Source organism: Cherax quadricarinatus, chromosome 59, assembly GCF_038502225.1.
Source record: "Cherax quadricarinatus isolate ZL_2023a chromosome 59, ASM3850222v1, whole genome shotgun sequence".
NCBI lineage: Eukaryota > Metazoa > Arthropoda > Malacostraca > Decapoda > Parastacidae > Cherax > Cherax quadricarinatus.
Window position 1 is genome coordinate 15,417,210 of NC_091350.1, and position 26,328 is coordinate 15,443,537.

The 26,328-nt window shown below is 43.6% G+C and overlaps 1 protein-coding gene across 7 annotated transcripts in view; it reads left to right on the plus strand.

The window, feature by feature from the left end:
• Positions 1–26,328, plus strand: part of kri (uracil phosphoribosyltransferase krishah) — a 145,524-nt gene that overhangs the window by 30,031 nt on the left and 89,165 nt on the right. The window contains exon 1 of one of the 7 annotated variants that reach the window (XM_070097776.1): positions 8,478–8,782. The exons of the other annotated variants lie outside the window; for them this stretch is intronic. The gene's annotated coding sequence lies outside the window, so the exon portion shown is untranslated. Of the gene's footprint in view, positions 1–8,477; positions 8,783–26,328 lie in introns of those variants that run through there. 7 annotated transcript variants of the gene reach the window in all.

Genomic DNA, 26,328 nt, shown 5'->3' on the forward strand with positions numbered 1-26,328 from the left:
TTATTTTCCCAGTGTCCCTTCTGCCCCCACTGTAAATACTTCCTGAAATCTCGTGTTGAGCTCCTCACATACTTCTTGGTCGTTTCTTGTGAGCTCCCCACCTTCTTTCCTCAGCCTGATTACCTGGTCCTTGACTGTTGTCTTCCTCCTGATGTGGCTGTAAAGCAGTTTCGGGTCAGACTTGACTTTCGATGCTATGTCGTTTTCGTACTGTTGCTGGACCTTGCTCCTTATCTGTGCATACTCGTTTCTGGCTCGTCGACTAATCTCTATTTTCCTGGGTCCTTCGCATTCTGTATTTTTTCTATTCTCTAGCACACTTAGTTTTTGCCACTCTACACCTTCGGGAAACCAAGGGCTCATTCTGGTCTTCCCATTATTTCTGTTATCCTTGGGAACAAACCTTTCCTCTGCCTCCTTGCATTTTGTTGTTATGTAGTCCATCATTTCATTTACTGACTTTCCTACCAATTCTCTCCCACTGAACCTCCTGCAGGAAGGTACTCATACCTGTGTAGTCCCCTCTTTTATAGCTTGGCTTTTCTCTTTCTACTCCTGTTACCCTCTCCACTTGTAGCTCTACGATATATTCAAAGCTCAGAACCATGTGGTCACTAGCTCCAAGGGGCCTTTCACAAGTGATGTTCTCGATGTCTGAGCTACTCAGGGTGAACACAAGGTCCAGTCTTGCTGGTTCATCCTCCCCTCTCTCTCTGGTAGTGTCCCTAACATGTTGGCACATGAGGTTTTCCAGTACTGCATCCATCATCTTGGCTCTCCATGTTTTGGGACCCTGTGTGTGTGTACTCACTACCCTAGTTGTACTCAACCTAGTTGAGGTTGCAGGGGTCGAGTCCTAGCTCCTGGCCCTGCCTCTTCACTGGTCGCTACTAGGCCACTCTCCCTGAACCGTGAGCTTTATCATACCTCTGCTTAAAGCTATGTATGGATCCTGCCTCCACTACATCGCTTCCCAAACTATTTCACTTCCTGACTACTCTGTCGCTGAAGAAATACTTCCTAACGTACGTACGTGTGTGTGTGTGTGTGTGTGTGTGTGTGTGTGTGTGTGTGTGTGTGTGTGTGTGTGTGTGTGTGTGTGTGTCCCAATCAATATTTGCACTAACTCATTACAGTTGTTGCCGGGTGTGGACGTGTGAATGGATCATTACTTTGTAAGTTCATGATTGTAACCGTGTATAGACGTGTAGAGGGTTCATTACCTTTGTACCTTGTCATGATTATGACCAGATCTACCTGGAGTTCATCACCTTTGTACCTTGTCATGATTATGACCAGATCTACCTGGAGTTCATTACCTTTGTAACTAGTTCAGCTATCATAACTTTGGGGTCCAGTCCTTGTACCCATTATGTACCTATGTAATCTTTTGACTACCGCCCACAGGATGGGTATGGGCTGCATAATAAAGATATTCAACCAACTTCCATCCTCCGACACTGGGTCAACTTACCATTGTGACGAGGTTTTGTACGGCTGTCTCACAAAGAACCCAGCATCTCTCCATTCTAACTAGCGGCGAAATTTACTCCCGTAAAAATTTACTGTGGCTTGCCTCATGATGGATCTGTGCTCCAATTCCCTGAATTAAGCATGAATGCCTTTCACCCCCGCCAATCGTTGTATAAATGGGTTTAACGTTTTTTTTATATAATAACTTCTCTTGATTTAGAGCGGATTTTGATTGAAGTCCTGACTGCAGGCAACACACTCCACCAATATTCAAAACACTCAACCTACTCACCATACAAAACATCCATACTTATTATTGCACCTATTCCATACATAGAACACTTAACTCTGATATTAACCCTCCCCTCAAACATCTCCTTGCCAACCTCAACAGAACACATGACCATAACACAAGGCACAGATCACTCTTTGATGTTCCTCGTGTCCATCTCACGCTATGCAAAAACTCAATGCACATAAAAGGCCCTAAAATCTGGAATTCATTACCTGTAAATATAAAAGAAACACTACCTGTTTATAAATTCAAGTCTCTTCTCAAAGATCACTTACTCACTCAAAACCAAATAAATACTGAATAACTGAACCTTATAAATTGTATATCCTATATGTTACTCACAATTATATCACACAAATGTTAAACCTAGGACCCAATCTAACTTTGTTATTTTTTTAAATACACTACCTAACAGAATACTCCATTCGACTGAATGTACAACAATGCAAGCAACCATATGACCTGTCTTTGTAATACTCATTTGTGCTTTATAGTTGTCTGTTTACAATAATGTTTTATCACTGATTTCATCATTGCTTAGTTAATCTTAAGTTAATTTTAAGCCAGCCAGTAATGCTATGCATATAAGTGGCTTTGGCATGCTGCTCTTACCTGTATTTTTTGTACCTCTGTATGTATGCTTAAATTACTAAATAAATAAATAAATAAAACTGCCAAATGGACGCTGCAGCCGCAGCCTCAAAGCTGACACCGCTCACTCCTACGTAGGGTGACTTACAGCCTTGGTCTAGGGACCTTTGGATATGGCTTATGTTGCTATTCATGGACTTACTCTGATGTGGCTTGAGCTGATACTACAGCCGATAATGCTTTTAACCCTACCATGATTACCTCTCTCACTTCTGCCACTGTGCCCGTCACCGCCACTGCCGCTTCGATGTGCGACTTAGAGCTGTTGACCTAGATTATATTCAGGGTATGGTTTGCGCTTGGACTAATTTTTTCTTGTATATTGTATTGTAATTCTGCAATGTGTCGGCACTTTAGTTCTGGTAGCCAAGATTGGATTGAATAGTTGCAAAGTGTTCCATGTATTGCAGTTTGATGTTAGCGACGCTTTGTAAATGTTAGTACTCTTTTATGTAAAGTGCTAAATGATCTCATGGTTTAAGTGCTGTGTAAATTATAGCACTCACTCATATCATTGTTACGGAAGCTGAAAATGTTACTTTCCATGAGAGCTGGAGTTATTCACCAAAAACCCGTGCTTAGGAGAGGAATCTTATAATACTCAAGTTTGACCTGGACCATTGTCAAGTCACAACTAGGGTGAGAAAAGTAGAGAAGGCCTAATGACACCACGTTAATTCACAAAAATCTATATCAGTGAATACGCTAAAAAAAAGGAAATATAAGACATCCGTTTCTGGGAGCTGAATGACTATTTATAAAAATTGGATATATATACATGGAGTTTACCTGGAGAGGGTTTCGGGGGTCAACGCCCCTGCGGCTTGGTCTGAGACCAGGCCTCATGGTAGATCAGGGTCTGATCAACCAGGCTGTTACTGCTGGCCGCACGCAAGCTGACGTACGAACCACAGCCCGGTTGGTCAGGTACCGACTTTAGGTGCCTGTCCAGTGCCTTCTTAAAGACTGCCAAGGGTCTACTGGTAATCCCGGAATATCAAGAGTGTGTTGCTATCCTATTCTATCATGATAACTGCACAATGGGAACAAAAGCTTTTTTCCTTGTCATATTCCATCACGTAAGATGGGGCTCGTACAAGATGTTGAAATCAGTCAGCCTGAGCTAGGTAGGAGTTGGTAGGATGGAGGGTAGGGGGCTAGGTGGATATGATGGTGGTGTTGCGGATGACTGGGTAAAGGAGATGGCGGCGGCGGCGGCGGCGGCGGCGGCAGCAGCAGGAGGAGGAGGAAGAGGAGGAGGAGGAGGTAGGAGGAGGAGGAGGAAGGAGGAGGAGGAGGAGGAAGGAGGAGGAGGAGGAAGGAGGAGGAGGAGGGAGGAGGAGGAGGAGGAAGGAGGAGGAAGGAGGAGGTGGGTGGAGGAGGAAGGAGGAGGCGGAGGAGGAAGGAGGAGGAGGGAGGAGGAAGGAGGAGGAGGAGGAGGAAGGAGGAGGAGGAGGAAGGAGGAGGAGGAGAAAGGAGGAGGAGGAGAAAGGAGGAGGAGGAGGAGGAGGAGGAGGAAGGAGGAGGAAGGAAAAGGAGGAGGAAGAGGAAGGAGGAGGAAGGAGGAAGAGGAGGAAGGAGGAAGAGGAAGGAAGAAGAGGAGGAGGAAGGAGGAGGAGGAAGGAGGAGGAGGAAGGAGGAGGAGGGAGGAGGAGGAAGGAGGAGGAGGGAGGAGGAGGAAGGAGGAGGGAGGAGGAGGAAGGAGGAGGAAGGAGGAGGAAGGAGGAGGAAGGAGGAAGGAGGAGGAAGGAGGAGGAGGAAGGAGGAGGAGGAAGGAGGAAGGAAGGAAGGAGGAGGAAGGAAGGAAGGAGGAGGAGGAGGAAGGAGGAAGAGGAGGAGGAGGAAGGAGGAGGAAGAGGAGGAGGTGGTGGTGGTGGGTGGATGTGGGGGGGGAGGGGTCAAAAGTGGTGGTGGTGGAGGTGATGGGTGGATGTGGGGGGGAGGGGTCAAAAGTGGTGGTGGTGGAGGTGATGGGTGGATGTGGGGGGGGAGGGGTCAAAAGTGGTGGTGGTGGAGGTGATGGGTGGATGTGGGGGGGGAGGGGTCAAAAGTGGTGGTGGTGGAGGTGATGGGTGGATGTGGGGGGGGAGGGGTCAAAAGTGGTGGTGGTGGAGGTGATGGGTGGATGTGGGGGGGGAGGGGTCAAAAGTGGTGGTGGTGGAGGTGATGGGTGGATGTGGGGGGGGAGGGGTCAAAAGTGGTGGTGATGGGTGGATGTGGGGGGGGAGGGGTCAAAAGTGGTGGTGATGGGTGTATGTGGGGGGGGAGGGGTCAAAATTGGTGGTGGTGGAGGTGATGGGTGGATGTGGGGGGGAGGGGTCAAAAGTGGTGGTGGTGGAGGTGATGGGTGGATGTGGGGGGGGGGAGGGGTCAAAAGTGGTGGTGGTGGTGGAGGTGATGGGTGGATGTGGGGGGGGAGGGGTCAAAAGTGGTGGTGGTGGAGGTGATGGGTGGATGTGGGGGGGGGGAGGGGTCAAAAGTGGTGGTGGTGGAGGTGATGGGTGGATGTGGGGGGAAGAAGTGGTGGGTGATATCACCGACAAACTTTCACAAAGTATTTTTTTTTCTGTCATCTGCGTTAAGTTGAGCAAGAGTGAGTACATGATTATCCCAACATTGCTGCCGCTCCTATATTTTTTCTAACCAGGTCTTGAAATCTGCACATTTTAGCTCGCTACAAAACACTTTCGTTTTGTTTTGTATTATAACGCCAAAAGAAAACGATGATGTATGTTTCGTGTGTTTGTGAAACTAAAATGATATAAAACTGTCACTTTCATGATGTGCCATGCAACAAGCAACTGGCCTCATAGCAGTACGTTTTTCCTTAGGCCTCGTACATAATTCGACATTTTTGCAACGGTGTGGTAAATTATAAAAGATTTAATCTAGGATACCAATAGTCGGTGACTTAATTCCATCGATCGTTTTCTAGCACAGGTAAGCATTACATTTCTCAACGAGTTAGCAGTGTTACAGTGAGTACTACAATTCCCTCTTATTAAGTTTACTTATTTTGCCTTACTTGAGCCTTAATTTAAATAACTGATGTGCTAAAGCACCAATACCCAGAAATATAAATAATTACACTGAGTGGTTAAGATGAGCTGCAAATGTACACGCTTTGATGCACGATAAATGTCACTTTTATAATGTAAAGAAGCTACATGTAGGTGATGCTGTGTGTGTGTGTGTGTGTGTGTGTGTGTGTGTGTGTGTGTGTGTGTGTGTGTGTGTGTGTGTGTGTGTGTGTGTGTGTGTGTGTGTGTTTATTTCTATTTATTATGAGAGAATGAGAATATGCATGTATACGTATATAATGAAGGTTGGTGATGCACGATAATTTTTACCTGTGTTGTGGAGAGAAGTTGCTTGTTATTCCATGAGTTATGTAATAATAGTGAATTATTAGCCTCACGTCGGTGGCTTGGTGGTTTCACAACTTAGATCTTCAGTCTCTTACATCAGCATATACAAGAGATTTTATACTCAAAAGAGGACACTAGTTGTAGAGTTAACCTTTATATAAAGACGTCTCCCTGAGCGTATTAAACGTTGCGCTGATGTAGATTAACCCTGACAACAGTGTTTTGTCATATTTGTCGTCAATCCTGCCATTCCAATGAGTTCATACTATAAGTGTGTAACCAAATTCTTAGTCTGCATGTACGACGTGCTCATTTTGTCAGTTAGGAGTGCGTGCAAAGTATGTATTACGCACCAAGTTTTTTGCAATAGAAACAGAGCTGGTTTGACCAGATAATGTACTCCCCAACCAGAGCTTGCTGGATTGATTCAAAACTCCTGGGCTTGCCTCAACTCTCATCGAGAGGTTGTAGTGATTGGTGTATTAAATCTGCTTAATTTGCCACACGCAAACACGTTTTTGATAATTGGGCTGTATTGTGACTAGGAAAACTGGCGCTCATGTTATTCACCATCTGTCAAAGGCTCTTGTCCGTAGACACTTTGTGTGTCTGTGTCTGTCTATAATAAATTCTCACCTATATGTGGTTGGAGGGGTTGAGTCTTAAGTCCTGGCTGCTCCTTTCAACTTGCCGCTTGCAAAATTCACTTCCTTCAAGCCTTATGGAACCTATCGCATCTGAAGACTGTTTTCGCCACTGCCTCGTTAAAGCTATTTCCCTTCTGACCACCCAGAGGTTAAAGAAATAATTCCTGACATCCCTTTGACTCGTTTTTGTATAACTAACAGATGTGTCACTGAGTATCTGTTTCTCGTCTCTGAATCAGCCTATCCCTAATTACCTTATCAATTCCCCTTGAGTATTATGCATGTTATCTCCCCTGGTTCTGTCCTCCAGTGTCGTTAGATTAGTTTCCGGCAGTCACCTCAAGTAGCTCATACCCCTTAGCTCTGGAACTAGTAATGTTGCACTTCATTGTTTTATTTTTAGGTGTGGGTTGCATGTTGGTGCTGCATACTCCAAGATGGCCCTGACATGTGTTGTATAAAAGGCTTGAGTGACTTGTTTGAGATTCCTAAAGGCTACTTTTTAATTTAGCAGACTAGCATTGACTGTAGTGGTTATTCGCTGATGTGAGCTTCTGGCGATATGCTAAGCAGTAATGTTCATTGCTCACTCCAAGGTCTTTCTTTCTCTGAGTATGACCATAATTTTTAAAGGGGTGTACCGGTAAGCCAGCGGAAGGCCTCGGTCAGATGACCAGAAACTCCAGCGGGGCGTCATCATATGACTAAGACCCGCGTCAGGAAACACCTGTCCTGTTTCCTGACGAACCTTACAGGTCTGTCGCCTGTCCTCCGATTCAGTACTTTTGTGTCTGGCTTCCTTGCCCTTTTCCCAACCTTGTATTTGCTAGGGGTGAATTCAAGCAACCACTTATCTGACCAGTCTTGCCGTTTGTCTAGAATAATTTGCAGCCTTTCCCTGTCTTCATTTATTTCTTTATTCATTAGCTTTACATCAGCAAACAAGGGTATATCTGACTCATTTCCATTTGGTATGTCATTCACATAACGTAAAACAGTATTAGTTCTAATTTTTCCTTCGTTTCTCTAGTGTTCCCATGCTCTTATGCTTCTCTGTTTTGCCCCTCTTCATCTATAGTTGATCCAAAGGCTCTGTCTCGTGGGTATGAAGTTCTCTGCCTCCCAGCACATTCCAGCCCTACTTCATCTCCTCCGCTCACTTTCTTTCCAGTTTCCTTTCCCACTGTACTGCATTCAGGATTTCCCTCGTCTCTTCGAAACAGCCACTTTTAAGTCTAGCTTCTTGCTTACTCCACCTGCCGTTTTTCCCCTCTTAGCTCCACATGTGGGAAATAAGAGACGTCAACTGATTTCCCGTAGCTGGATCGCTAGTGCACTCAGCTCACACACTAAGGCCCGGGGTTCGAATCCCCTCCGGTACGGCTGGAAAACATTAGGGATGTGTTTCCATTAGACACCTGCTGTCACTTTCCTTGTTCACCCATCAGTTCAAATGGGTACCTGGGTGTTAGTCGACTGGTGTGGGTCGCATCCTGGGACAAAACTGACCTGATTTGCCTGAATTGCTCGGCATAACAAGCACCTTTCTATATAGTAGTATGTCATTGATGTCAGCTAGGGCTGTATACCTTGTACATGTACTTGTAAATAAAGATATTATAACCTATAAGGGAAGGAAGGGGAACGGTTGAGATCATGACAGTCGGAGATAGGTTGTAACATGATCCCTATGTCTATTCCTCGACGTTGCCATATTTCTTTATGCATTTTTCATTTATAAGACTAATTTAGCCTCTAGAGGCTAATTTGTCATACCACTTCTTATAAGTATCTAAGCTAAGAGTTACGCGTCGAGTAATTTAGCTTAGCACCTATGATCACCTTTCACGGCCTACCCAAAGTGACAACTGTAGGCATTTGACCAGGCATCCACGAGGGCACACCTACCCATGCAGGCTACCCACGCTTCAGTCACAAACAAGCTGTTTGCGAGCGAAGCGGCAGGCAGCTAGACTCTCCTGAGTGTGCCAATTTTAACAGCCTAGTTAACTGGGACGAGTTATCCTACGCTAGGTATAGTGCAGTGAAGTACTCTCACATCCGTTAGCACGTTACAACGTGAGTTTAATCACATTTCACAGCAACAGGCGGTATCTTTGCTCCTACAAAGCTGGTTGCAGATCAGTGATGCATACACGCGTCTCTGGTGTCCCTACTGGAGCAACATAGACTCCCACACTTCACGACGATAAGAGCCTATTAACAGTATCATTAGATGCTCATTGTTTGTTGTTGAGGCTGACCAGTATGAAGGGTCTTCTACCAGCCTCTAGCTCACCAGAGATGTACCTACAACCGGCTTATACTGCCCTGGTGTAGAAATCAAGGTAAGATTCAGTTTCAGAAATGGGACAGCAGGTTTCTTGGGCTGAATTCCATGAACGGTTTGATTGGATCACTATCTAATCAATCTTACACCTACACATACACCCTCTGTTCTGCACACCACAAGGTGTGATGAATGGTTTTGAAAACCGACAAGTTGAAGAATTGAGACACTTATGCAACACATGGGAATCTTTATTGAAGAAACGTTTCGCCACACAGTGGCTTCATCAGTCCAATACAAAGCAGAAGTGGGTAAGCATAAGTGTCTCAATTCTTCAACTTGTCGGTTTTCAAAACCATTCATCACATCTGTCAGACACTGCAACATCATGGGATCTTGGTACAAAGACTTCAACGCTTGCCCACCCTTTTGACGACGACCTACTTACACTAGTGGCAGGTCCCAATGTGATCCCGCCTCCTGCTTCAACTCATCTCACCGCAGTATATAAGCCACCTCTCTGGTCCTATGCTGCACTTCCTACAAGAGTGATGGACTGAATACATCGATTCCAGGTTGAGGGACTGATTACCTCAAACTTCTACTCTCCTTACCCACTTCTACTTTGTATTGGACTGATGAAGCCACTGTGTGGCGAAACGTTTCTTCAATAAAGATTCCCATGTGTTGCATAAGTGTCTCAATTCTTCACACCACAAGGTATTCAAAGTTGTGCTGTATGGTCGCTCCTGCCCAGGGAGCTCTCGTATTCTTTTTCACGTGTCAGACTTGCTTTTTTGGCAATTATTAGGTCCACAGTGTGAGCGTCTGTGCGTGCGTGAGTGTGCCTGTGTGCACTCGCTTAGTTGTGGTTGCAGGGGTTTGGCCCCGCCTCTTCACTGGCCGCTACCAGGTCACTCTCCCTGCACCATGAGCTTTATCATACCTCTGCTTAAAGCTATGAATGGATCCTGCCTCCACTACATCGCTTCCCAAACTATTCCACTTCCTGACTACTCTGTGACTGAAGAAATACTTCCTAACATCCCTGTAATTCATCAGTCTTCAACTTCCAACTGTGTTCCCTTGTTGCTGTGTCCCATCTCTGGAATATTGTCTCTGTCCACCTTGTCAATTCCTCTCAGTATTTTATATGTCGTTATCATGTCCCCCCTATCTCTCCTGTCCTCCAGTGTCGTCAGGTCGAGTTCCCTTAGCCTCTCCTCGTAGGACATACCCCTTAGGTCTAGGACTAGTCTTGTTGCAAACCTGTGTGTGTGTGTGTGTGTGTGTGTGTGTGTGTGTGTGTGTGTGTGTGTGTGTGTGTGTGTGTGTGTGTGTGTGCGCGCGTGCGTGCGCGTGCGTGCGCGTGTGTGTGTGTGCGCGCGCGCGCGCATGCCCTGTGGATTCACAGATCCTGACCCTACTTCTCAATCATCTCTCTCCATCACTCCTTATCTAATGCCTTCTACTTGCTACCCTAAGACCGAAGTGTGTTCCCTAACGTCCCTATATCTCATCTTCGTCTTTAGATGTTTTGTCCCCTGGCTCCCTTTCTTTTCATCTTAAATGGCATGTTTTTATCCACTCTAACCCCATGAGTATTTTTTGTCATGTTTCCCATTGTCCTCCTCTTGTGTTCCTTAAATCTTCCTCATATTTCATCCCCCCCTCAGTTCCGACACAATCTCGGTGTAAATCTTCGCATTGTCTCTAGTTTCTTAATATACTTAATCCAGTACGATTTCCACGCTGGCATTACATACACTAAGATGGACCTAATGTACTTGTGTATAATGTCCCAAGCGAAACTAAGTTCTTGAAAGCAGTTCGTAGGTTAACTAGTCTTGCATATTCTACAGAGTTTTACGATCTGTATGCGTTTCTAGTAAGGCTGTCAAAAGTATAGGTATCGGTGGTACTGGCTAATTTTGATGGCATCTGTATCTGCCTAAAATTGAGTATCGGTATGGGCAAGGAAAATTATCATCCTATCCTAGTTTTCCGGTGATATACTTGGTGCAGTGCTTACTCCCAGATTTTTCTTCTTGCACGATGTCTGCGGCCTCTCTTTTCTGGTTGTATTCCGCGTGGTCCTCACCTCGTTTTCTATTTTTATTACTATGTGCTTGACAGAATTTGATTTAATGTAGCCACCTTCTTTGTCCATGTTTATAGTCGCCAGTGCTTGGGAGTTTTTCGCTGGCCTCTCATAATTTCACATCCCTCAACTGTGAATCATATGATTCAGTATTCTCTTGATAAGCCATTTACTGTATATAACAGTAATAGCAGGGGACCCAAACTGGATCCTTGAGGGACTTCACTCTGATAACACCTTCCTTGCTATTGCCCTCTGCCTTCTAATTACTAATTATTCCTACATCCACAGAGTATTTTCTTGTTACCCCTGCCTACTCTTAGAGTTTGTATAGGAGTTAGTCAGTGAGACTGGCTTAGTGATTCATGTTCTTTTCTCTTGTATATTGGGATCATGTGTATATTTAACAACTGCCTTGTAGATGCCCTGTTTCCATAAACTGGCTTTTATATCCTTGCTTAGGAGTCCCACAATTCGATCTGTTCCTTTTAATATCCAGACTCGTTCTACTACTTTAGTCTCATCTAGATTCTTTAGTTTTCTTACTTCTCTTTTGTTGTTGAAATTTTGTTTAATCTTTGCTGTTCTTACTATTTTTTATTCTGGCATCTCCTCAGATTATTCAATAAAAACCCCCATTGAGCCTTCTATCAAATTCTTTGTATACATCTCTGTCATTATGTTAGTTCACCTTCACTTCCCCCCCCCCATTGAGTTCTGTTATTTTTGCGTATTGCAGCAGAAATTGCAATTCGTCAGACTAGGCAATGTTTTCCCATTCTTTAACTGTGTAGTTTTGGTGATCTTTTGCGTAGTGTAGCCTCAATTTCCTGTTCCTGGTGTGGTCTTCTGCTGCTGTCTTCCATCTACTTCAAGGTTCTGTGTGTTGTGCTCTTCTGCATACCACTGTTGTAATGCATGATTATTTGAGTTACTGTCACCTTCCTGTCAGCTTGAACTAGTCTGGCCATTCTCCTCTGACTTCTATCATTATCAAGGCATTTTTGCCAACAGAACTGCTGCTTGCTGTATTTTTACACCATTTTCTGTAAATTCTAGACTTGTGCATGAAAATCCCAGATCAGCACTGAGTTACTCAAATCACTCTATCTGGCACCAACAATCATTCTACAGTCAGTCACTTGGATCACATTTCTCCCAAATGTGATTTTTAGTCTGAACAACAACTGACCCTCTTGACAAAGTCTGCATGCTTTTATGCAATGAGGTGCTGCTCCGTGATTGACTGATTAAATATTTCCATTAATGAGCAGGTGTACCTAATCAAGTGGCCACCAGGGATGTATGTATGTAATAACTACTTGCCTCCATTCACTCCTAACATGCTCATACACAGTTGTTGGATGTCTAAGTCCCTCGCATACAAAACCTCCTTTTCCCTCCCTTCAGCGTTTCCTAGGACGACCTCTACCCTGCTTTCCTTCACTCCAGATTTATATGCCCTCCAAACCATCCTATTTTGTTCCATCCTCTCTAAATGTCCAGACATCCCTCAACAACCCCTCTTCAACCCTCTGGATTATACTTTTAGTAACTGCACCTGCCCCTAATCTCCAAGCTATGAATTCTCTGCATAATATTCACACCACACATTGCTTTCAGACACGACATCTCCAGCCCTCTCCTTACTGCAACATTCACAACCCATGCTTCACGCCTGTATAAGAGTTTTGGTATCACTATACTCTCATACATTTCTGTCTTACTTCAATGGTTGCCTTAAGGGGTGCTCCTTGCAGCGGTTAAGAGGCTATTGGTCTGAGGAATTGGACCTCTTGGTATTCTTCCTCCGATCGAACCTAATTACCCCCAAATCCTCCCTTCCCTACCCCACCCTCCCCATACTCCCCCCTTTTTTCCCCCTTTCCTCCCCTTGTTTCCTGTCCCATTTGTAGCCTCTGGGGTCCTCCCCTCTGGCATTACAGTTTTTAGGTAGGTGGTGTGCTGGGGTTTGTCCCACTCCGTGAGGTCCCTCCGGGGTGGTGTGGTTTGCCGTAGAATCTGAATTATCTGAAGGTGCCCTGCTCCCTTCCCAGATTTCCGGGAAGAGGGCAGGGTGCCCTTTGGGTAATGGGTGTATTTCCGGAAGCTGCCTGTCGGTTCTGGGAGGTGGCAGCCGAAGGGGGTATACTTTGTGGCGGGTTTCTGACCGCCCTTTCTTTTGTCCGCCGCGGTAGCTCAGCAGATGTGAGGCTGCTATCCTGGAGCGCTGGTTTACTGGTGTGAAGGGTAGGGTATGGCATGGGTTCCACACTGCATCTTCACCACCAGTGGGCTCGAGGCCCTCTCGGATGAGGGGGGGGGCTTTCGGCCCCTCCATGCTTCCTAGCAACTGTTGCTCCACTGTCCCATTTTTTCTTTCCTCTTTCTTTTTTTCTTGAAATAACAAGAAAGGAGATATCACAGAAGATGCACCTATTATTATGAAGTCTTCGTCCAGTGAAACCCTTCGTCCTCCCAGGCCCTATTCTGATCCCCACACCCTGTTCTGACCCAGCTTCATTATCAGTCCATGCTCTCAACTCTTCTCGTACCCCTGTACCTTCTGCTGGTGACACTTCGTCACCTGCTTCAGGTGCTGCGGCATCACCCGTTTCTGTTAATGTTGCTACTTCTAGCACACCTTTCACAATGCGTCCGGCTTCCTCAAATACTGTGTGATGGTTTTTGGATTGCCCGCCTCCCTCAGGTCAGACCATGCACAGTAATACAGTGTACTCCTAAACGTCCAAGACAACCTACTGATGACAGTTTGTCGATCATCGCTCAAAAGCGACCTACACGACACTCGCTACCTTTGCCTACTGGGCTGACAAGTGTGCAATGGACAAAATTCTTTTATTTACATACAATGTCTCGAATGGATTATCTGTCTGATCATGGAATTGGTAAGACTCATTTACGGCACGTTGGCCAAAATATATCTTTCAACACTTCGAAGCGGTGCTCGTGTCGTAACTGTACAGAATTCAGAGCAAGCTCGTGCTCTCTCCCGCATCATTTCCATAGATAACATACCAGTCACCATTCGTAAGCATGCTACTCTTAATTCTTGCAGTGGTACTGTGGTCTTACTGTCCACCATTGTACAGAGTGATTTTTTTTTGTCTTGCGGCAGTGATATTTAAGAACAATTAGTCCTTCAGAGCTTCCCTATTCTAAGGTAGATACAAACATCCTGCCTGCTCGTGGGCGAAGGCGGATTCCTAGTAACATTGCTCGTTTAACCTTCGACTACCGTGAACTTCTGTCCTCTGTCTATATTGCGGGCCATCGTTTAGAGGTCTGTCAAGTATAGTTCCCACCCCCCAACAGTGTCATAATTACTGGCGTTTTGGGTACCCCACTAAACACTGCAGATCTGTGGCAAATGCCAATCTGCAGTGCAGCAGATCATTCCAATATGTCTTGTAGTCTTCCCCCCTCTTGTTTCAATTGCAAAGAACCTCATCCTTCCTTTTCCCGCCAGTGCCAGGTCTATCGTAATGAACGAGAGATCTGTTACCTTAAAAAGTGTGAGGGCCTTACACTATGGCAGTCTCTCAGCTCCGCCTTCAAGGAAAACTAACTCGTGTCCCGTATGCTCGAGTATCCTTCAGACCTCCAACCTCGACATTCCTCCCACTTCCCAATCCCTCTGTGTCTGTGTCTTTGGGAGTCACCCCAGTTTTTAATGCTTTTGCAGTTTTATCCTCTGACACTCCTACCTCTGCACCACTTTCTACTTCTACTTCATCTTGCTCGCTTGCTTCTCAGTCTACTAGACCTTGCAGACCTACACTTTCTTTGCGTCCGTCTCCTGTTCAGAATCTATCTTCTACCTCGGAGAATAGTTCTCGCCTCCTTTCCAGCTCTCACACATAGGCGGAGGTTCACCCTCCCCCTAGTGTAGTTCCCTCTTCCCCTGTCCATCCCCCAGGTCTTCTTCCATAGTTGCCCTCCAACCTCCTTCCTCTCCTGTTACACTGCAGGACTCTTCTCCCCCAGCTAGCGCATCTCTCCAGGTTGATACTCCCGCCCTTCTTAGACCTCTTTGGTTGCCTCCATAGTTACTCCGACCTTTACTTGCACTCTCTCTCCTGTCTCTGACATCATGGCATCGTCAGCTTCCTTATCATCTGAGACTTTAGACGCTATCTTCATCTATACAAGAGATGACACCCCTGATGGACACCAACTTGCCTCCTCCTACCCCTTCTATTTCATGACCCATGCAACAACCTATTCCTCTGCAATAGTCTAATTCTTTGTCATTCTTACTGTTGCCCCCCACGCATTAAGTTTACTGTTCCTCAAAGCCCATAGGTTTTATAGTTTCTTATTGTTGTCTTTTTTTTATTTCTGTACATAATGTCTTTTTTACAATGGAATATTTGTGGCCTTAGGGGCAATCGAGGAGAACTCCAATTGTCCCCAGTATGTGTTGGGTTGCAACTACCAAAATTCGTTTTGCTGTCATTTGCCCTGTTTCAGGCTACTTGCTGATACATTCTTCCGATCCTTTACCTGACGAATCATTTAATGAAAGCGCGCTTCTTGTACACATTGATATACTCTATCAACAAGTTTTAATTCGTTCCTTGCTGCATTATACTGCAGCTCATACAGTGGTCCCTCATTTTTCGTAAGCATCAAAAGTCATAAAAAAACTCACGAATCGTCGTTTGCCTCGCAAATAGTCGTTTGTCCTAGGCGTATACGCATGTCTCGAGTGGCCCCACACTCCATTCCCAGCCAGTATGCCATTGTTTATCAGTGAGTGAGGACGATCCCACGCATTCATACGATACATTTCATAATATTCCATTCGTTTTAGTGCTTGCAACTGCTAAGCAAGCCACCATGGCTCCAAAGAAAGCTTCTAGTGACAGTCCTTTGGCAAAGAATGTGAGAAACACGATACAGTTCAAGAAAAAAATCATAGAAAAATACGAGTGGTAGTGGTAGAGGGTGGTAGTGATGGTGGTAGAGAGTGATAGTGATAGTGGTAGAGGGTGCCTTCTTCAGTGATTCAGCGATTGCACTAACTCCTCCAATATTGTTGGAGTTATGTAGGGCTACAGAAAACACCGCCACTTCAGCTGCAGCCTTCATCACCATTATGGACGGCTTATGCTCTCAGTGGCCCTTATACACCCAACAACAACAACACAACACCAGTCGTGAAATACATAATGACTTATTATATTCATTCTAGAGTATATGCCATGTTTCTTTGTAATATTGTTTGTCATATTAGCTGAATTGTGATGGATAAATAAGCCACAGAGTTGACATTAGTGTCATATTCTCCAACAATAAGCTTGCCTCCCCTCCCTCCTCCATACACCAACAAGAGTCTTCAATAAAGGTAAGTGTGATGTTAAATGTTCATTTATAGATTTTATTAATGCTTTACATTTATTTGTCATTCTTTTCTGCATGTAAATCTATAAGCTAGGGAAGTGGCTAAGGAAGTGACCCCTGATAAGGACTTGGTACCTGGAGTCCTTATAGAGGGGGGAAGCCCCTTCCAAACAATAATCTCTTCCCTCTCCCTTCTTCCCTGTCTTTGATCCACCAACAACAGCCTTCAGTGAAGGTAACTGTCATGTTGAATGTTCATTCTTTTGTGCATGTAAATCTATCTTTAAAGTAAAAGAAAATTTTGTTGATACTTCTGGGTGTCTGGAACAAATTAATTGGATTTACATTATATCTTATGGGGAAAATGGTTTTGCAAATCGTCAGTTTCAATAATAGTCACACTCTCTGGAACGGATTAATTACGAAAAACAAGGGACCACTGTATTTATTTACACCGATGGTTTAAAGTTTGCTCTCTTAATCTTCCTCCCAACCTTGCATTCCGTATCTCTGATATTGCATTTTTAGTTTCATCTCTACCACTGCCCATATTGTTGCTGGGTGATTTTAATGCTTACCATCACCGGTGGGAAGTGTCCCACTGTGACTCTTGTGGTGATCAGTTGGAGGCTCTTCTCGCATCTCATCCTCTTCATGTTTTAGACACAGGTGCTCCTACCCATTTTGACTCATACTTAGTCTCTCTCCTGCATTCATCTTTGTCTGTTCCTCGCTCATTGCACTTGATTTTGTGTGGTCTGTTCTTCCAGATTTACATGATAGTGATCGCTTTCCCATCCTTTTCACTTCTACTACATATGCCCAACCGTTTCTTAGCCCTCGTTGGCAATTTGCTCAAGCAGACTGGGACTTGTACTCCCATCTTACCACTCATTGTGAGGACCCCCCTTTCGTCCTCATTTGATGAACTGGCACACCACTTTTCGACCTTGGTCCTAACTGCGGCGATGCATTCTATCCCCCAAACCTCAGGTAGGCATTCTCAGGCATGCGTACCTTGGTGGTCTACATGCTCCCATGCAGTTCGTTTAAAACGGGCTGCATTGGGCCTTTATCAGTAAAATCATAGCATGGAGCATCTGCTGGATTTCAAGCAGGCAAGGGCAGTTGCTTGCCGTGTCATCCACGACGCTAAGCGCACTTGTTGGTGAGACTATGTGTCTACCATTAACTCGTCTTCCCCTGTATGTGTGATTTGGAAAAAGGTGTGGAAATTGTGGTAAGTACACTCCAGAGCCAGCTCCCGTTTTCCAGGTTGCTGGAGTTGATGTCCCAGAACCCTTAGAAGTTGACATAGCAATCGGGAACTATCATGTCTGTATTTCCTCATTTCTTGGGTCAAAACCTACCAAAGAGCAATTGCTCTTAGATTTCTCCACCGATGGGTTGGAGCCATATAACATACCTTTTACTCATAACAAAAAAGGCACAATACCGTGACTGGAACGATACATACCTTTTACTGTTCAAGAACTGGAGTCCACGCTTTCCATTTGCCAGCCGACTGCACCGGGACCTGATGAATCTGCATCAGTGTGCTTCAACATCCCCATTCTATGGCCCTTTCCGTTGTTAAAACACCATCTTTCAATCTAATTTGGACGTGAGGGGTTCTCCCTCAACACTGGAAATCGGCTATTGTATTACTGTTTTGCAAACCAGGCACCTAGGGACTTGACACCTCTCGCTATCATCCCATTGCTCTGACCAGTGTGTTCTGCAAGGTGATGGAACGATTGGTGAATAGATGTCTGATGTGGTTCTTTGAAACACACAATAGCCTTTCCCCTCGCCAATATGGCTTTTGCAAAGGCCACTCTACTGTAGACCCCTTGCTCCACTTAGATACATATATTCACAATGCCTTTGCTAACAACCATTCTGTCCTAGCAGTCTTTTTTGATCTAGAGAAGTCATATGACAACACTTGAAGGTATAACATCTTAGCCCAAGCCCACTCCTTAGGCCTCCACAGTAATCTATCAAACTTCATCGCTGCTTTCTTGTCTGGTAGACATTTTCGGGTCCGTATTGGCGCCTCGCTTTCCTCAGACTTTGTACAAGCGGAGGGAATTCCACAAGGTTGTGTCCTCAGCACTACTCCTCTTCTCTTAGCTATAAATGACCCTGCCATTCTTCCTTCGCATATTTGGTTGTCACTTTATAAGAACATAAGAAAGGAGGAACACTGCAACAGGCCTACTGGCCTATGCGAGGCAGGTCCGGTTCTCCCACTGGCTTAAGTTCGCTGACCATCTGACCTCACTGACCTAGTGAGGTCAGACATGTCACTTAAGGGAGGAGCACGGCATCCGACCTAGTAGCACAAGCTAGTTAGGTCCAACTCACACCCACCCACACCCACTCGTGTATTTATCCAACCTATTTTTAAAACTACACAACGTCTTAGCTTCTATGACAGTACTCGGGAGTTTGTTCCACTCATCCACAACTCTATTACCAAACCAGTGCTTTCTTATATCCTTCCTGAATCTGAATTTTTCCAATTTAAAACCATTGGTGCGAGTCCTGTCTGTTAGATATTTTTAGCACACTATTTACATCCCCTTTATTAATTCCTGTTTTCCATTTATACACCTCAATCATATCTCCCCCTAATTCTACACCTTTCTAGAGAGTGCAGATCCACGGCCCTCAGTCTATCCTCATAGGGAAGATTTCTAATACATGGAACCAACTTTGTCATCCTCCTTTGTACGTTTTCCAGTGCATTTATATCCATTCTAATACTGTGACCAAAACTGTGCAGCATAATCTAAATGAGGCCTAACCAAAGATATATAGAGTTGAACAACCTGAGTATTTCTATTGTTTATACTTCTTGCTATGAAGCCAAGGATTCTGTTAGCTTTATTGCGAACACTTATGCACTGTTGTCTTGGTTTCAGATTACTGCTAACCAGGACTAAATCCTTTTTGCAATCCGTAATATTAAGACCTACGTTATTTAGTTTATATGTGGCATGGTTACTTTCCTGTCCAACATTTAGAACTTTACATTTGCCTATATTAAACTGCATCTGCCACTTCTCCGACCACTGCATCAGTCTTTGCAAATCATCCTGGAGTACTCTAATGTCCTCATTAGAATGAATTGGATGGCCTATTTTGGTGTCATCAGCAAATTTGCTTATGTTGCTATTTATTCCCTCATCTGTGTCATTTATGTAGATTGTGAACAACAAGGGGCCCAACACTGACCCCTGTGGAACACCACCCATGACGTGCCCCCCATTCTGATTTCTCCACATTTGTGCAAACTCTCTGCTGCCTATTTGTCAGTCATGCCTCTACCCAAGAAAAAATTTCTCCTATTCCGTGTGCCTTAAGTTTTCTCAACGGCCTCTGATGTGTAACTATCAAAAGCCTTACTGAAGTCCATAAACACAATATCATATTTAATACCATGATCTACCTCCTCAAACACCTTAGTGAAGAAAGTTCGTAAATTCGTAAGACAGGAACGCCCCTTTGTAAAACCGTGTTGAGATTCATTAATCAATCTGTGCCTATCAAGATGGCTAGGAATTGCTTCGGCAATTATTGATTCCATCAATTTACCAACTATGGAAGTAAGGCTTATTGGTCTATAGTTCGAAGCTAAGGCCCTGTCACCTGCCTCGTAAATAGGTATTACATTTGCCATTTTCCACTTGTCTGGCACTATGCTAGATTGTAGTGATATAGTGAAAAGATTAGCCAAAGGTATGCGAAGTTCCTCTTTACATTCCTGTAACACCCTTGCAAACAGTTCATCAGGGTCTGGAGATTTGTTAGGTTTTAATTTCTCTATTTGTCCGAGGACCATGTCACGTTACCCTAATCGTGCATAGTTTATCTTCCTGTTCTACATAATTTATTATTTCTGGAATTTCGCTAGTATCTTCCTGAGTAAAAACTGAGAGGAAGTAGGTAATGAAAAGTTCACACATTTCCTTACCACTGTCTGTGATCTGACCTGAGTTACTCTTTAAGTGGGCCTATCTTGTCCCTAATCTTACTTCTGTATACCTGAAAGAACCCTTTTGGGTGTCTTCGAATCCCTTGCGACTTTAGCCTCATAATTCCATTTTGCTTTTCTTATTTCTTTTCTCTCTTTAATTGAATACATTGTTTTCTTAACTGCTCTTCCCCTTTTTTGATACGCCTATATATGCCTCTTTTGACCAGTGAGATGCTATAGCTTACTCGGGCGCTGACTGTCGATTAGTAGCAGCCTCTCTTCAGGTTGTGATAGTCTGAGTCTCCCATTGGACCACTTCTTACGGCTTTTAAGTTTTCTAGTACGAAAACCCGGTTCATTACCTTCACTAGACGTCCTCTTATTCCGGATACTCCCTTGTACTTGCACGGTTCACATATTCTGACGTGATACGGTCAAGTTTCTGGGTCTGCTCTTTGATCGCCGGCTGACGTGAAGACCACACATTTCTTTGTTAAAGACAACTTGCCATGGTCGGCTAAATCTCCATAAAGTTCTCGCTCATCGTTCATGGGGAGCAGATCGTTGAACTCTCCTCCGTTTGCATTCCACCCTAGTCTTGTCCAAGCTGGATTATAGTGACCAAATCTATTCTGCGGCCTCTCCCACAACTGTTAAATTAGATCTCATTCATCACCAAGGTCTCCGTCTGTGCCTTGGTGCCTTTCGTTCATTCCCTGTTGAGAACCTCTATGCAGAAATGAATATTCCATCCTTGATCGCCGTGATGCTCGTTACCTTCGGTGGTGGTCTATATTTCTTGACACTGTCAGGTTTATGGTACTGATAAACCCCGTGTATACGTGTTACTGAGACCACTTATCATAGTGCAATAGCAGTGACTGCAGCACTACAACACCCTGTTTTCTTTATGAAAAAAAATATACAAGAAAACAGGGTCTTGCAATGCCGCAGTAAGTGCTATTGCACTTATGCACACTACCATAAACTTGACAATGTAAAGAAATAATAGACCAAAAAAAAAAAATTCAAGAGGTTTAAGTGGAGAGAAGGCATGTTGGCGGCAGCCACGATATGCGCTTTGACTTCTTTCTAGTTTCTAGTGTATTATTATTATAATCAAGGGGGAAGCACTAAACCCGTAGGATTATACAGTGCCTGTGGGGGATGTGGAAGGTATTTAGGTTTAATTCAGGAAACTGGAGCACATATCCAATTCCCTAGATCAAGAGCCGCTCACCAGCATCAAGGAATTTTCTAGTGTGTTATTGGTTTTGCCAAACTTCTGCAGTCCCTTCAAGGGGGACTGCTCACGAGGGCATGATCATGCGGTCCACTTGGCCTTTCGTTTCAGCTAACTTCCTTTACTCATTCCAGTATCTCGCACCATTATTTGTCATACTGGTGTAAACCGTAATTAATTGCTAAGAGCATCCTGCTCACAATTACACGGTCCCAACTTTGTTTACCAGGCCGGGTTAAGCGTACGGGTAATATCCTTACCCGTATACTGCCCATCCTCACCTAACAGTAAAAATTAGCACGTGTGTGTTAGCCGACTAATACGCATGTAAACATAATAGAAAAAAAATCCTTCTGAGAGTCATATCCTGGGCAATATGCAAGTACAGTTCCAGTCCTGCAGCCAATATTGGGTAAAATATATCTGTAAATGTTGTATGCAGATATGTGAATAAGACATTGTCGTAACTGGAATGGTATGTAAATACAGAGATTGGCATAAGTAAAACGAATAAAGTTTTCCATATTGCATTAAAGTGTCGTATTTGCTAAAAAAAAAAGAAGTCACTTGTACAGCTCAGCCAAAGAATGCGCACGTAGTATTGTCTAGGAGCTAGGGTATGTCAGAAATGTGATAGGTCAGAACCTTATGGTTGTCATCATTTTTGGTTGTCGATGTGTTGTACAACAGACACTGCAGTAGTGCTGCGGTATATACATGTACTACTGTACTTGTGCATTTGTCTTAAGTGAATTTTCTTCCTGGTATTAAATTGTTCACTTTGATCCTTAGTTTAAAGTGCTAATGTTTGTAAAGTTAATGCTCCAGACATATCTTAATCATATTTCACAACAATCTTGATAAGTGAAACTGTGAACGTTATATTATATATGCACGTTGAGATATTGGTATATATAAATTGAGGTCTGTACATAGGTGTATATTTAATACAGATGTGTATACATTGAGATATATATGTCAAGATATATAAATTAATATAATTTACCTTATTCTTCATTCTATGCAATAAAGTTTATTATTACTAAAATATTCATTATTCATTATACATATAATACAATAAACAGCTATTGGAGGATAGATGGGCTAATGAGAGCATAGGCAATGGGGTCGAAGAGGTATGGGGTAGGTTTAAAAATGTAGTGTTAGAGTGTTCAGCAGAAGTTTGTGGTTACAGGAAAGTGGGTGCAGGAGGGAAGAGGAGCGATTGGTGGAATGATGATGTAAAGAGAGTAGTAAGGGAGAAAAAGTTAGCATATGAGAAGTTTTTACAAAGTAGAAGTGATGCAAGGAGGGAAGAGTATATGGAGAAAAAGAGAGAAGTTAAGAGAGTGGTGAAGCAATGTAAAAAGAGAGCAAATGAGAGAGTGGGTGAGATGTTATCAACAAATTTTGTTGAAAATAAGAAAAAGTTTTGGAGTGAGATTAACAAGTTAAGAAAGCCTAGAGAACAAATGGATTTGTCAGTTAAAAATAGGAGAGGAGAGTTATTAAATGGAGAGTTAGAGGTATTGGGAAGATGGAGGGAATATTTTGAGGAATTGTTAAATGTTGATGAAGATAGGGAAGCTGTGATTTCGTGTATAGGGCAAGGAGGAATAACATCTTGTAGGAGTGAGGAAGAGCCAGTTGTGAGTGTGGGGGAAGTTCGTGAGGCAGTAGGTAAAATGAAAGGGGGCAAGGCAGCCGGAATTGATGGGATAAAGATAGAAATGTTAAAAGCAGGTGGGGATATAGTTTTGGAGTGGTTGGTGCAATTATTTAATAAATGTATGGAAGAGGGTAAGGTACCTAGGGATTGGCAGAGAGCATGCATAGTTCCTTTGTATAAAGGCAAAGGGGATAAAAGAGAGTGCAAAAATTATAGGGGGATAAGTCTGTTGAGTGTACCTGGTAAAGTGTATGGTAGAGTTATAATTGAAAGAATTAAGAGTAAGACGGAGAATAGGATAGCAGATGAACAAGGAGGCTTTAGGAAAGGTAGGGGGTGTGTGGACCAGGTGTTTACAGTGAAACATATAAGTGAACAGTATTTAGATAAGGCTAAAGAGGTCTTTGTGGCATTTATGGATTTGGAAAAGGCGTATGACAGGGTGGATAGGGGGGCAATGTGGCAGATGTTGCAAGTGTATGGTGTAGGAGGTAGGTTACTGAAAGCAGTGAAGAGTTTTTACGAGGATAGTGAGGCTCAAGTTAGAGTATGTAGGAAAGAGGGAAATTTTTTCCCAGTAAAAGTAGGCCTTAGACAAGGATGTGTGATGTCACCGTGGTTGTTTAATATATTTATAGATGGGGTTGTAAGAGAAGTAAATGCGAGGGTCTTGGCAAGAGGCGTGGAGTTAAAAGATAAAGAATCACACACAAAGTGGGAGTTGTCACAGCTGCTCTTTGCTGATGACACTGTGCTCTTGGGAGATTCTGAAGAGAAGTTGCAGAGATTGGTGGATGAATTTGGTAGGGTGTGCAAAAGAAGAAAATTAAAGGTGAATACAGGAAAGAGTAAGGTTATGAGGATAACAAAAAGATTAGGTGATGAAAGATTGAATATCAGATTGGAGGGAGAGAGTATGGAGGAGGTGAACGTATTCAGATATTTGGGAGTGGACGTGTCAGCGGATGGGTCTATGAAAGATGAGGTGAATCATAGAATTGATGAGGGAAAAAGAGTGAGTGGTGCACTTAGGAGTCTGTGGAGACAAAGAACTTTGTCCTTGGAGGCAAAGAGGGGAATGTATGAGAGTATAGTTTTACCAACGCTCTTATATGGGTGTGAAGCGTGGGTGATGAATGTTGCAGCGAGGAGAAGGCTGGAGGCAGTGGAGATGTCGTGTCTGAGGGCAATGTGTGGTGTGAATATAATGCAGAGAATTCGTAGTTTGGAAGTTAGGAGGAGGTGTGGGATTACCAAAACTGTTGTCCAGAGGGCTGAGGAAGGGTTGTTGAGGTGGTTCGGACATGTAGAGAGAATGGAGCGAAACAGAATGACTTCAAGAGTGTATCAGTCTGTAGTGGAAGGAAGGCGGGGTAGGGGTCGGCCTAGGAAGGGTTGGAGGGAGGGGGTAAAGGAGGTTTTGTGTGCGAGGGGCTTGGACTTCCAGCAGGCATGTGTGAGCGTGTTTGATAGGAGTGAATGGAGACAAATGGTTTTTAATACTTGACGTGCTGTTGGAGTGTGAGCAAAGTAACATTTATGAAGGGATTCAGGGAAACCGGCAGGCCGGACTTGAGTCCTGGAGATGGGAAGTACAGTGCCTGCACTCTGAAGGAGGGGTGTTAATGTTGCAGTTTAAAAACTGTAGTGTAAAGCACCCTTCTGGCAAGACAGTGATGGAGTGAATGATGGTGAAAGTTTTTCTTTTTCGGGCCACCCTGCCTTGGTGGGAATCGGCCAGTGTGATAATAAAATAAAAAATAATACAATACGAGGGCTACAGTTCCACTTCCTCGTCCATCTCTCTCTTATTCACAGTACAAAAAGCCTAAAAAGTCGCAGTGAACGACAGTTGTCGACTTTATTCATAGCACAGTAAGTTGAACGTCTGTGCACAACATTTGGGGCAAACTAAGACTAGGAGACTAAAACTTCTTAACACCGACCCCTCAAGGGAGGTTTCTTGACGCTGGTGAGGGGCTCTTGATCTAGGGAATTGGATCTGTGCTCCGGTTCCCCGAATTGAGCCTGAATACCTTCCATCTCCCCACTGTATAATCCTACGGGTCTAGCGCTCCCCATAATTATAATAATAATAATACTTAACACCGAAGGACTAAATAGTATGTTAGTAATGAGATTAATTCGTGTAACGATAGTTACAATACTTGGTTGCTGATTGTGTCACTATAGTTGCTTGGTTGCTGATTGTGAATAACAATAGCTATGTGGTTACTGATTGTGCATAACGAAAGTTACTTGATGTACATAACGATAGTTACTTGGTTGATGTGCATAATATGGTTGTTGATCGTGCTCATTACTTTGGATAACAGTAGTTGTTGACTGTGCAAAACAATAGTTACTTGTTTGCTGACTGTGTATAACAGGCAATTGTGCTTAAAGTTGTCGATTGCAACAATAGTTTCTTGATTTTGCATAACGACAATTACTTGGTTGCTGATAGAGCATAATTATTTGGTTTGAGCATAACAATACTTGATTGTTGATTGTGCATAACAGTTGATACATGACAGTTATTGATTGCACATTAAAACGGCTGGTTGAGCGTGCATAACAGTATTTACTTGGTTGTTGACTGTGCATGACAACAGTTGCTTGGTGCATGACAAGTTATTTGGTTGTTGATTGTGCACAATGATGGTTGTGTATAATGGTTGTGTGCAGTGATTATTTATTGTGCATAATGATGGTTTTTTGCGTATGGTTGTGTGCAATGATGGTTGTTGATTGTGCATGATGGTTGATTATGCATAATCATGGTTGTGTATAACTATGGTTATTTGTGTATCATGAAAAAATAACATTGCCAGGTTAAGCTTACAAGAACCTTCGACAGAGGCTGCCCTGGATTTCCTATTTTGCCATACTCAGGGGCTCTCCCTTAAATCAAAATAAATTAATATATAGGTAAGTATGATGGTAGCAGCAACCACCCAGGGAGGTGGTTGCTGCTGCCTTTCAAAAACTGTGAAACGGAAACCCGTAATTGTTTTACAGTGGCAGGATTGCTGGTGTTTTTTCTCTTAAAAACAGTTAAGATGACAGGTTCATCTTACCACTTCTACTTGTATTTACTTCATACTACACATACAACTGTACATGTACATGTATATGCACACTCATGTGTGTTTTCTTCTCTCTTTATAGTTCTTGTTCTTTTAGTGTTTCCCTTCATCTCCATGGGGAAGGTGAGAATTCTTCCTCCGTAAGCCAGT